Source organism: Pinus tabuliformis, chromosome 4_2 (genome assembly GCF_031772625.1).
Source record: "Pinus tabuliformis cultivar Carrire ecotype Pingquan chromosome 4_2, CPIR1, whole genome shotgun sequence".
Taxonomy (NCBI): Eukaryota; Viridiplantae; Streptophyta; class Pinopsida; order Pinales; family Pinaceae; genus Pinus; species Pinus tabuliformis.
The window spans coordinates 492103951-492118098 of NC_142304.1; positions in this window are offsets into that span (position 1 = coordinate 492103951).

Genomic DNA, 14148 nt, shown 5'->3' on the forward strand with positions numbered 1-14148 from the left:
TCACTTCTCCTTTTTGATTTTATATAGGGAAGGATCCTTCCCTCCGAAGAAATCCCACCCTCTTTTCCTCCAATCAACCTTGTCCTTATCCATTAATATTTTATTACTTGAGTCGGTCATCTTTATTTTAAATTACACATACATTAAATCAGATTTTTACTTAAATATATATTAGATGGAATTTTGAACTTTATCATATCAACCGACTTTGAGAATAGGATCTTTTAAGTATCTTAGCATGACTTGCCAAGGATTATGAAGTTAATTAACCTTGTCCTATAGTAATATTAATAATTATTTATTATTTAATTAAAATGTTATTAATGAAATGAAATTAATATATTATAAAATAAGGTATTAATTAATTCTTTTACTATTTAATTCATTTTCCATACATAGACACTTCATGTAATTAAATTGGTATGAATACTACTACAGTACTTTCAATAATTAATTCATTTATCTTTTACTTGGGAATTTTCATAATAAGTTAATATGCATACTAGCGTAGTGCATGCAATGCATGCATATGTAGCTATCATATGCATGCCTCATATACATGCTAATATTCCTATGTTGCCTATAATTTGAGATGGGTCGTTACACTTTGGTCTTCATTGGCATCTTTGTTTCTTTGCAAAATCCGCAACTGCTCATTTGCTTTTCTATATGGATTTGGATTTGGATGAGAAAAGGTATTAGGAACCCTTGCTTTCCCAGAATGCTGCTCAACCTTTAATTTGGAAACTTCAGAGGCTAATGACTCTATCATCTTGGCCATTTTATCAATCTTGGGATCTGAAGATGATGAAGGCTCGCCCCTCTGTCTTCTTCTATTAGCATTACCTTTGAGCTTTTTTGCAGCCATGATGTTTGATTCTACTTCCAGGGCTGCATCTTACATATCGGCCAAAGAAGCACATCGCCTCTCCCTCAACAGTAAACAGAAGTCATAATCAAAGGCATTGGCATAGATGAGTCTAGTAGAGTTAGTGGTGGGTTTCACTTCAACTGGTATCTTGTTGTACATGCGATTAAATCTCTTATTAAAATCAGACAGCAGCTCACCATTTTCCCTTTGTAAGTTCCCAAACTCGGTGTGATAGTAAAGGAGATCCTTCTTATCCCCCCAATGCTTTAGGAATGCATCATCTAAGGCCTCAATATCTACTATAGATGTTGGGGTCAATTCCCTGAACCATTTTCTAGTCTCTCCATCTAGGCTTTGGACAAAGACTCTCATCCAGACATCATCTTCACTGATGTTCAGGTTATCATCATAGCTATAGAATGACTCAAGATGTTCTTCAGCTGAAACACCTTCAGTCCCAGTGAACTTAGGCATATACTTCTAATATTCTCCAGTAGGCGTGGCGTTCAAAGGAGTGGGCAGTATTAGAGGTCCATACCTAGCAACTATGATTCTTTCCATTTTGGTAGGTGCTTGTGGACCTGTCATAGCTATGGTGGCTAAAAGAGTTTTGGCAGTCTGAATGATAGAGGGCTGAGGAGTGACTGATAAGACTAAAGGAGTATGATGGATAGGAGGGGAGGTTTCCTTTGGGCTTAAAGCAAAAGGATAACCTAAAGAAGGAGCTTTATGAATCTCTGAGAGTTTTTCTTCACTGCAAAGCCCACACTGGAGCTTGTACTAGAGCAGATTCTATTTCTTTGTGGGAGCTAAATTGTTTTCCATGAGTATATCTGAGTATTGAAATCCTGTTATGAGACCTATGATGCATGGTTGACTTGTGAAAAAACTTTTTATTTCTTTCTCCTTCTTTTATCCATTGCACTCTCGATTTCTGTATCCAGAAGATCTCTTGCTTGCATTTTTTTTCCCATTCCTGTTGCAGAGAGTCAGCTTGAACTTTCCTTTCCTTGATAAAGCCATCTGAGATGAGGACCTGGTTAATTCCTTGAAGTTTCTTTTCAACTTCTTTTTTGGCAATGAAGATATTTCCAAACTCATTTCTGTTCCAATCTTTGAGCTTGAGTTTGATGTGTTTGTCTCTAATGCAGAAGGAACATGTTAGTTCCTTGAATGGGCATATCTTCTGCCCACCATTTACTTATATTGTTGATGAAGTCAGGGCGGGTGAGCCAAATGTTTTTAAACTTGAATGGCATGTTTTTCGGAGTGCCTATATCAGAAGCTTCAAGTTGGATAGGCCAGTGATCCGAGCCTCCAAAAGGGAGGATTAACGTAGACAAGTCGAGGCTTGTAAGAATGAGGTCCTCAGAGATTATGAATCTGTCTATTTTAGAGGCAACTTGAGAAGCCCCTCCCCGCTTATTATTCCAGGTGAAGGTACCATTTCTGGTCTCCATATCTACTAGCCTCATGCCGTTTAGAAAATTCTGAAAGGCTATGGATTCTCTGCCTAGTATTCTGGTCCCAACTTTTTTTTCTGTAAGAGATCTAGTCATACTAAAATCTCCTCCCAGAATCCAGGGCATAACAAGGTATCTTTCTCTTAGCTCCTCCAAGGAGATAAGAAGCCTGAGTTTGTCTTCAAGTTTTTGAGGACCATAGACATTTGTGATCAAATAGACTTCCTTATCACCTAAAGGTTGGATCACCATTGATAGGTAATTCCTGGATGCTTCAGCATCTAGGATTCCAAGTTTCTGGGGGTTCCAAAGTGTGAGAATCCCTCCTGCTGTGTTGTCTTCTTTAACTTCTAGATATTCATACTTGATGAGCCATTTGCTATGTATCTCTCTTATTTTATCTATTGAACATTTTGTTTCCTGGATAAACACCATATCTGGTTTTTCTTCTTTTATTCTGTTGCTAAGATTTCTTTGTTTCCTTTTACTTCCTAGACCCCTAATATTCCAGGTTGTAAGATTCATTAAGAAAGATTTGTAAATGAGTAACTAGTGAGATCTTTCATCTTACCTGAGTTGATCATGAGTTTCCCACACTCTATCAGTAGCTCATTCTATCTTTTTCTTCCTCTTTTCCTTCCTGGGTTCTTGGGAGCGTGTCTTGATGTAGCCTCCATCGTTTTTACTCCTCTGTTTTCCTGGCTATCATGGTTTCTTTTGATTCTAGAACCCTTTGCTTGAGATCTCCAAAGGAAGAGTTGTACTCTGTCGAACTCCTCTTGAGGTAGAGAATCAACCCCTTTGGTGGTTCCCTGCTCCAGGAACTTTTCTAGATCAAGATTCTCCCTTTCAAGAATTTCCTACAGGTCATGGTCCTCTATTCCAACCTCGCTTGGGGTCATCTCATGGTCCCTGTCGAGTTCCATAGTGCTTGGATGATCCTCCTTTAGTTTGTTGTTTACAAGAACATCCTCCATTCTATCATATTTTTCCTTCTCTGCTGGACTATCCTCCAATACCTGGTTCATCCCATTGTTCCCATCTTCTTCTTCTAATATCTTGAATCTATTATGACCTGGTTGCTTCTCCTCATAGATTTTCTTTTGGTTCTTTTTCCCTCCTTTCCTTTTGCCTCCCACCTTAGTAAATCCTTCAGTATCTTTGCCTATGTTGGTTTTGATATTAGTCTCCATTTTGTTTAATGGGCAATCTCTGAAGAGGTGCCCGTGTTCATGACACTTGCGACATTTGAATGGGACATATTCATAGTCCACTGCCTGCACCCATTCTTCATCATATACTTCTAGAATGATTTTGTCCAGAAGTGCTCCAAATAGGTCCATTTCTACGCATATTCGGGCAAAGGAGGTATATTTTCCTCACAAAGTCGCTTCTGATATTTTTAAAAAATGACCTAGTTTATTGCATATGGCCTTTAAGGACTCTGGCAGCCAATAATCTAAAGGTAGGGAGTAGAGTCTTATCCATACCGGTACTGATGTGAATGTCTCGCACTCCGGGACAAAATTCATCACCCATGGTCGCATGTATAGGCATGCTGCAGCATAAAAATATGGTCCTCCTTCAAACACTCTGTCTTTGTCTTCTAGGTTTGTGAACACTACTATGAAGAAACCCTTGGACTCAAGGTGAAGATTTATTTCCCCCTTAGGTTTCCAGTTGTTCTTTATCCAAGCATGCAAAGCCTTCTCCGTTGGCCATATCCCCATAAATTTGCATATTACGGCATAAGTCGTCATGTGATCCCTGTGCACCTGCAGCGCTGGGTCACTTAAAACAACCCAGGGTGTGATGGTAGACTTAGGTTTACAGAGGCCTGTCATATTCTTGTGCTTGGTTCTCTGCTTGGCTCCTCCTGTTCTTTTCTCTCCTCTGACTTCCTCTGGATTCTCCCCCTGTTCTTGTGAACTGATATTTTTCTTTTTTTTCTTTGTTGATACTCCCAGTTTCTGCCTCCAATGGTTTCTTGAAGCAGCTCGAAACTGCATGACTGTAGGAGGGAGTGGAACTCCCCCCTCCTCGCCCCTCCATGGTGACCAACTCTGAACCCTGTCACAAACCCTACTTTGTCTTCCCCGCAGCGCCGCTCTCTGCAACAAAGTATTAAACCTTGATTATCAAAATCATTTTCATAAAAATAAAAAACCCGATCTTTCAAATATTTCACTTTGAAATTAAAATTTTAAACACCAAGCTACTCTATTTCATTTTTGTATTATGTTTTCAATTTTTTTTTATTAAAACACACCTTGCCCCTTTTTTATCTTTCACTTCACTTTGAGGATGACTTCTTCTTTAAACTCCTTTATTCTTCATTTCTTCCATTTTGTGTGACTCCATAGATTGGTTATGGCTGGAAATTATGTTTGGGCCATTGGATATCCTTAAATGCCTGCAAAATCCCACCTAAAAATAATAATCAAAGGCCACAACGATGGTTTTTTTATTACATTTTTGATTTCCTCTCTGTTTGAGAGGGGAAAATTCACCGATCATTCAGACTTGCAATTTTCAAATCACCAGATTTTGGATGAATCAATGCCTAGTGGATAGTATTCTTCATCTTGAAATTGGAGATAGGATGGTTTTCCACTGAAAAAATTTAAAACAATGTTACAAGTACTAAATTAAAACAAATTCATGTATATGTATCAATGATATATTTACTCAAGCCTAGTCACTCCGGGAGAGATAAAGTATATAAATGGAAAAGAATAATGCATAAGAGGACTTATGTTGAAGTATATATAGGAGAATTATTTAGAAGATAGATCCATTATATGAGTCTAATAAATATCTAGTAAAATAAAAAATAAAGTAAATATACATGCATGAAAATATTTTTCAAAGACAAGTGTATGCTTTAGAGAGTTTTTTTTAATATATAGAAATGTGAAATTTTTATTTTATTTATTTATTTTATTTTTTCAAATTAGATTAAATTAGTTTTAATGTTGGATGGAAGAGATTGAGCTTGGATGCTCTTTGTCATAGTTTACTTTCCACAGAATTAACTTATATCATCAATCTTTTCCTTAGAGATTTGAACTTGTAACTTAGTGGGGACTAAACCTCACAGAAACCAAACGGTCTCTCTCTCTCTCTCTCTCTCTCTCTCTCTCTATATATATATATATATATATATATATATCTATATATATATATATATATATATATCACCTTGACATATTAATTCAATCCAGTTAAGTCATGAAATTTGAAAATGGAATCAAGATTAAAGTTTTGCAATCTGTTTTGAGAAGAAAAAATTATATTAACCTATTCGAAATAAGATAATTTTAAAAATAAAATATAAATTTTTATTCTAAATATATAAAATATTATACAATAGTAAATATTAAAGTAGATTATTTTATTATTAGGTTTTAAAATGGATTGAATGAATGTTGGAGATATTAACTCCTAATTGTCTTGTGGTATTCCTTATCATTAGATATTTTAATCTTTACGAGTTGTTTGTGTCATTTATAAGTTTGATAGTTAGTTAGATTTGAGAGATTTAGTCCAAATAACATAGATTCAAGTTTTAGGTGTGGTTGACATATTCTCAACTAATTAAATTATCTAGCTAAGATGGTCAATATTTTTTAATTCCTAACTTCTTGTATAAATATCTGATAGTGTGATCATAATGAAATAATTTTTTTGTATATAATTATTTTATCTTGGTACCGGAGCTAGTCTGGGCTTGACTGCCTTACAAGAGGACCTAGGAAAATGTAATAGGTATAAGTTTTAACCCTCTATAAATATGTAGGATTAGATTAGGTGAGAGAAGATTGTTTGTGTAAAGTTTTTGTGTGCCTATGTGGGTGAGTTTGTTGACGATGTGGAGATCCATGACCAAGAAAAGATAAAAGCCATCATTTATTGGTAATTATTGCTACTGTCTGATGTTAAGTAGTATTGGAAGAAGGTGGGTGAAGTTCTTATAACACCAACAACCATTTCAACCTCGTGATGACAAACAATCAATTACAAATAGAAAACAAGAATCAATTTCTTGGTTCAAAGCATTTATAATGTAGAAGTTTCCTCCATGGAAGTATACCATAGTTAGCACTTTGACCTTTCTGTTGTCATTTATGGCACAATTAAGAGGGAATATGCATGCCCAAACATCGATGGTGTCATTGAGCTACATCTGTGGAATCAATGTCATCAATGAAGACTCCATGAGAGCAAGGCACTAATATATGATGGTAGTTGTAGATGTATCCATCTTCATACAACCTTACGAGGGCCCCAGTAAACTCTATAGTTACTCTTTTTATTTCCATTTGTGCTAATTTTTTAATAAGTGGTGGAGTTATGACCTTGGCATTCAGAAATAGAAATTGTTCAGTGTGGTCACTTCACATTGTATAGATGTAATATCATGAATTATTTTGGACGAGTATGGGCGAGTATCACATTTTATTGTATGCTGAAATGTCTAATTATTTCATCAATTGTATCTCTTTATTTTGAATTGTACTTGCACATGATTTGGTATAGGAATTAGAATATTTCAGTGACCTATGCATTATTTGAGGTGTTCAAAGGATGATTAAGAAGGTTTTGGTGGTTGTGTAGTTATATTATGTTTTATTATAAAAGTATTGTTATATTTATTTTTTGTTTGTAAAATAAATTATTAATAATTCCTAGGATCATATAAAGGTCATGTTATAACATTGGCTGTAGATACATTTAATAGCTAGATTTATTTCCTAGATAACTGGTGATTTCAATGGATGAAACCCATGCACCTCATTAGATGGAAGTACGCCAATAGAATGACTAGTATTTCAATCATTACAAACATGAGATTGATTTAGTGGTATGGATCAATTGTATATTAAAGAGATATAGTGAAAGTAAAGTTTAGTATGCATGGCTATCTAGTTAGTTTGAGAGTTATGGATCTAAGGGCCCTCATTAGTTATTGAAGACACGAGAGTGGTATGATAGTGAGGTTATGTAACTTGGTGTGGTACAATGATTAATTTTAGGAGATTTGTGATTTAGGAGTTTAGAAGTGGAACTCGGGAATTCAACTTGGGAGCTACACCTTTACGAAGGTTATGTGACAACTTGATGGAGTTCATAATATATGATATTTCATAATTATTAGAGAAGTTGATGAAGACTAAACCAGAGAAAATATTAGGACAAGTATTCGTTAAGGGAGATTGTTGGAGATATTAAATCCTACTTTTCTTGTGCTTAATATTAGATATTATTCATCATATGTATAGTAATCTCTACGTGAGTTGTTTGTATTGTTTAGGAGTTTGTTAGTTAGTTGGCTTTCAGATATTTAGTCCAACAAAGATAATTCCCAGTCGTAGGTGTGGTTGAGATATTCTCTCAACTAATTAGATTGTGTGGCTAAGATAGTAAACATATTTTACTGTCTAACTAGCAAGGATAATTTTAGGGGCGAATGTTCGCCCTTTGGCGAAATTAAGGGGTTTTAAATTTTTAGTGGGCAAATATTTTGTATCACAGTACATTTTTACAAATCACCTCAAATAGCCCACCTTATTTTAAGGGAGACGGTAAAAAAGGTAAATTTAGCCCTTGAAATTATGACTTACAACCTTCCATTCGCCCATTTTCAAGAATAGGTTTTATTTAAGTGAATCCATTCACCCATTTTCAAGAATAGGTTTTATTTAAGTGAATCCTATGGGCCAAATACCATATTTATAAAAGAGGTATGGTAAATTAATAAAAATATAAATAAATGAGAGGTATGGTAAATAAATAAAACATTTTTTATATTTACTCCATAAGCCACCTTATATACATGTAAGGGTGTAAACAAATAAAAATATAAGTAAAGTGGAGGTATGGTAAATAAATAAAACGTCTTTTTATACTTACTCAAAAGGTATGGTAAATAAATAAAAATATAAATAAACTAGACGTATCGTAAATAAATAAAACCTCTTTTTATATTTAGTCCATAACCCTCGTTCTATTTATGAAGGCTCAAGAAAGAGGTTATATTTAAGTGAATCCTATGGGCCAAATACCATATTTGTAAAAGAGGTATGGTAAATTAATAAAAATATAAATAAACGAGAGGTATGGTAAACAAATAAAACATTTTTTTATATTTACTCCATAAGTCACCTTATATTTACGAACACTAAAAAAATGGGTTATATTTAGGTGAAACCTATGGCCAAAATACTATGGGACAAATACCATGGACTAGATTCTTATTAATACCATGCAAAAAACCATTATTAACCCTAATATTAGAATTAATAAAAATAAAAATGGCACATGGTATTGACCCATGGTATTCACTAAAATGGCACATGGTATTGACCCATGGTATTCACCTGGAATGTAGCCTATTTAAATGGGGGAATTAAACCATCATGTAGCCTATGCTAAGATTCACTAGGACTTTACAAAGTTTTATTATTTAGTGAAAGACTCGCCAAGATCTTACAAGATTTTATAATTGAGTAAAATATTCGCCATGCCTCGTGAGAGATTCGCCAGAAAATTATATATACATATTATATTATTGATAAAATCGCCTTACATTTTTCCTATATACCATGGAGATTCGCCCATTTATTATATTTATAAATTTAGGGGGGGTTCTTAAAATTTTCCCTGCTAACTAGTTTTATAAATATACTAACATAGATCCATCTTAAATCTGGATCTAACAAGCGTCGAGAGGGATCAAGTCCAGAGTTAAGATGGATCTATGCTAGTACTTTTGCATTCCATAATGGATTCCTCAAGTCTTTAAATAGGATTCATGATAACAAATACCACAGACTATGCAATACCATGGGCTTGTGAACCACCATCGATAAACCCATCAAATGGCTAAAACAATCTTATCTTAATAATTATTATTTTTAAATTTAAATTTTATTTTAAATAATTTGATTAGGTCATCATAGCATTACATTATATTACATAAAATTTTACAACATTTTTGCCATACTAAGTTATAAATCACCTCTCGATGCAATAATATTGTAATCATAATCAAATATATATGAAATATAGTTTTGAGTGCATAAATATTTTATCTTTGAACATTTAAAATTGATTTATACTCAAGTTATAACTTACACATATATAAATATGTTAAAATACAATTTCAATTATCATCAAAATGCTTATATTTACGTTACAATAATATTTTTATATAAATATCATTATATTTATAGTAGTTTTATTTTTGTTTAAATTTTCTCTCTTTATATAATTCTTTACCATGTGAATACATATAAAATCTATCTATTTGTAATACACATACATAACTATATATATTTTTTCTAATACGTATATTTATACTTTGCTAACATAGACTATCACTATTATTATTTATTACCATCTTAGATCCATCTCAACTTTGAATCTATCAAGTGTCAGGAGAGATCAAATCTCTTGAGGTGTAAGCCTATTTTTGAGTGCAAAACTTGTGCAAAGGTTTACACCTCGAGATATTTAATTCCTCTAGACACTTGAAAGATCTGGAGTTGAGATGGATCCAGGTTGGTTTCTATTGTGTGCGGCCACATACAATTTGTTCCACATATGATTAATATGATCATTGTAAATATGTTAAATATGTCTAAGATTAATTTGATGAGTTCTTTCTCTTTTGCATCTCATTCACATTGGACCTGTATTTGTACTAAATACTTAAATTCCATCATATGACTCCTCGTACACATGACACATTTGAACTTGAGTGAATCGATAAAACCTTTCATGAAAAAATAATATGAAATATTCATATCCATGAGAGTTACAAGTTGAGCTTGGGAATAGATATCTTTTAAATTTATTTTTTCATAAGATTTTTTTATGCGTCTTTTATTTTGCCCATATTGGCTTAATATTAATTTCTTTGTTGGTATGCTCTTTATTATTCAACTTTTCATTTCCTTTATTACTCATGCCCTTGAATTGTCATTTCCTTTGCCATCTTTTGTTGATTTCCTCTTGACACTCTATTGACATGGAAAAAATGCACCACCAACGGTAAGGAGATCTCCCTGGTGTGAAGTCCCAATTAGACCTCACAACATTTGGAATAGGAGTCCCATCTAGTATGTGGGCCCAACTGCCACCATGTTTGTGCCTTTTGTCTTGGGTTTTAAATGAAGAAATATAAATGTGAGGTGAGTCTGAAATAACCGAAGAGTAAGGAAAAATTAACCCACAAATGATAAACTTGCAATACAAAATATAATATCATAACAAGACAACAATCAAACCATGTACATCTCAAGAGGAATCAATTAGCTAAAACCATCTAAGACATAAAAGAGTAAAAGAGCACTAAAAACTAATTGTAAAGTAGTTCACAAATAATAACTAATGTAATATGTGGAATGAAAGAGCAGAGATACATAGGCAATCATACGAGTTATAAGCCCCAAATTATTTCATCAACATACAACTCACGTGAAAGAAAACATGCACACACAATAAAAGTACTAGATAGCCATTACAAACATCATGAAAGTGCATGAGAATCTATGCCAAGAGTGAAGAGCTTCTCATTGATGATGTTGCAATTTCAAGTACATGTACTATATTTCCATCAAATCCAATAGTGGAAGGTGGGATGATCATATAATCTCCCAAATAAGTCCCTAGCCTCAACACAACTCGGTCTAAAATCACCAAGAGTAAGAGTGCTCACGACTACCTAAGTGCCAAAAGAATCAAGTGCTAAAATCCCTTATCTTAGAGACATGAGGATATATTCATACAAATGGGTAGGTGACTCTTCACCTTCTCCATGATTATTCAATTTCCTCATGACATATCCTATTCCTAGTGACGTTTCATATTTTCCATTTTCATAACTATGACAAAATTCACAATATCACAAAATAAATGTGATGGATGAGGTCATTATTTGTGTTACTTCTCCCTTTCCATGCAAGTGACTACTTCATTTGTACATGAAAGTTTGATTACTTTCGTTGTGCTTGACTCTCCTTGGATTTGAATGAGTTACAAGGTGCTTGTTCAACTTTCACATCTTAACAAATATGATCAAATTTTGCAATGAAACTTTTTGTATAGTTCCTAATAACAAATGTGCACCCTTCCTCATTTTAACAACCTCCTCAAGTTCCTTAATCAATGTGACATGCTTAATACCAACAAAATTGGAAAGCCAAATAGATTGAATTCTTTAGATCCTCTCTAAAATTGTATGAAAAGATGACTCAAAAGAGTGGTCTTCCCATTGTTTTGAGGACCCACAATGGAAAAAATAACATACAAAAGGAAAAAACCTAACAAATCCATATCCTTCATGAAATATTAAACTCAACTTCCTAGAAGACACCTTGTCTATCAATAAGCCGAATGGAGCAACATGGTTCCTTATCTCATAGCTACTACCCCTTTTTACTTGTGGTGAATGTGATGACAATAATCCACTAGCTATTCCCCTTCACTAGATGTTTTCATATTCTGAGAAGCCTTTAACTTTGCTAATGGTTGAGATGTTCACCTAGATTGATAACACATAAAAAAATGAAACTAAAAAGTGTCTGGTATGGTAGTAATAATTAAAGCTCGAGCATGTCAGTTTAGGTCATCAATATTAGCGTTTGTTCCACATATTATTTCAATGTTAGTGTAGTGTAGACTACAAATAAGGTATTTGAAAAGTGAGCTATACCACATTCAAAAAAGCACCAAACCACCATGCCAAACTTTAGCTTATTGACATATTTGATGGTGATCCATAAATAATATTCCATGATAGGGGATGGGCCAATCTATGTTTCCATTGCTAAAACAAATTTATATAGTTTCTTTACCAATACTAAAGCATCCTACATATTGTATCCTTAGTTTAAATTATTGGGTTTCCTTCCTGTTCGAGGGATTGACTGCACTATTTTCCTCATTGAGTACAATCTACTAAAAACTGCAATATGATATAATAACCTTGATATTATACCTATTATATAGGTTTTATTTCTTATTCTCCCAAACGAACAATCCATCAATTTTCCCTGTTTCTTGTAAATGAAACTTTAAAATCTTACTTGGAAACTATTCATTTGGTTTGAAATTCCATGTAATAGAACCTTGGATTCAAGAGAAGTAGTAAGTGACTGAATTTCTTTTGTTAACTTGTCATCTTTCCTCAAAATTGTAACCTCATAATTGAATAATACTGTTATATATTTTCTACTTGCATAGAATACAATTAATCTTCCCCTATTCTCAACATAGTGTTCTTTACAAGTTAACAACCAATGTTGAATTATTTTTTCCCTCTGATTGGAAACCAGCTAGAAATGCTTCTATGGTTAAGATTGATTTCTTCATCCTTTATAAAAATACACACTAATAACTCCAGGAGACCTCTCAACATGAAATTTTGTGACATAGAATGTCATCAAATGAGATTCCAGTGAATATTGCATGTTAATGTTTTGTAATTCATCTAATGATTACTCAAGCAACAAATAAGAAACCCTCTATTAGGTATTCACTAACAATTCAACAACTTTGTAAGGAACCGCGATTTCTTGATTACCCTACTATGTACTAGCCAAGCTCTTGTCCTGCTAGGGCATTCATATCACATGTTCTCTCTAAGCAATTTTTGTGGTAAATGTATTAAAGCTTCAACACACTTTTGAGACTCTCCTCATGCCTTGTGACAATGCTTGTATACCAACGCAATCCTAGGTCATAGTAACGAGAAGACTTTAAGATAAAAAAACGTAAATCACTCCAATGGCTACTAAGTATAAAGAAAATGGTGCCTATCGTGACTTTTAACCTTGGCATGAAGCATAACTCATAAAATCAAACCATATTTTCTTTCACATCGTCCTTTTGCTACTTTTCCCTTTTTTGGTCAAGTTTGAATGCTTTTCAACAAATAATATTGCAAGACTTTGACTGGTAATAAAAGTACCTTGATCAAGTGAATTAGAAGAGACTCTAGGGTTATCGGTGATGGGCCTGTTAAATAGGTATAATTTAAGTCCCATCTGACCATCCTTTGACATGTTTAAACCTCTCCTTTTGCATTTGATAATGTATTTTTCAAGCTATAATGTGTTCTTAGGAAGGTTAGGAGATATTTGTTATATCCTGTGGCCTAATACATTAAATGTGTAGGATATTTAGGATTTATTGTGCATATCACATTGGAGACCAATGTGAGAGAATTAAGGAGGCTTGTTCCTTGCTACAAGCTAGTCACAACTCGGTTGGCTCATGAGTAGTTACTCCCTCTTTGTAGCTGTGAGTACACCAAGGGACCAAATCCACTTTTTTAGGAGTTTTGGAGGGATTTTTTCCTCCCTTCAAGGAGGTTTTCTCTCACCCACTTTTTGTATAAATAAGAGAGCCTAACAACTTATTAGGTATTCGAATTCTAGAGAAATATAGTGAATATAAGAGGAGACTTCTGCCTATTGCTTCAGTTGTTATGTTGCATGTTTAAACACTTTTGAGGTTAATGAAAAGAATTTCTTTGTTCTAAGTTTTAGTTTTCTTCAAGAGACCTAAGTCTCCTTGGGTTATGACCCAACCCAAGTGATCAAGCCCCTTCCTTTGTACATTTGTTTTGCATGCATTTATTCTAGTTGTGATTTTATGCAAATATTATTTATAGAGAAAACCATTGTACTTGCAGGTTTATGTGTGAGCTCCTTATTGAAGCTTCATTGTGTGCCTTGTGATGATAAGAACCAAAAATATTTTTATTTATGCAATAAGTATTTCCCACTATAAATTCAACTCATCATT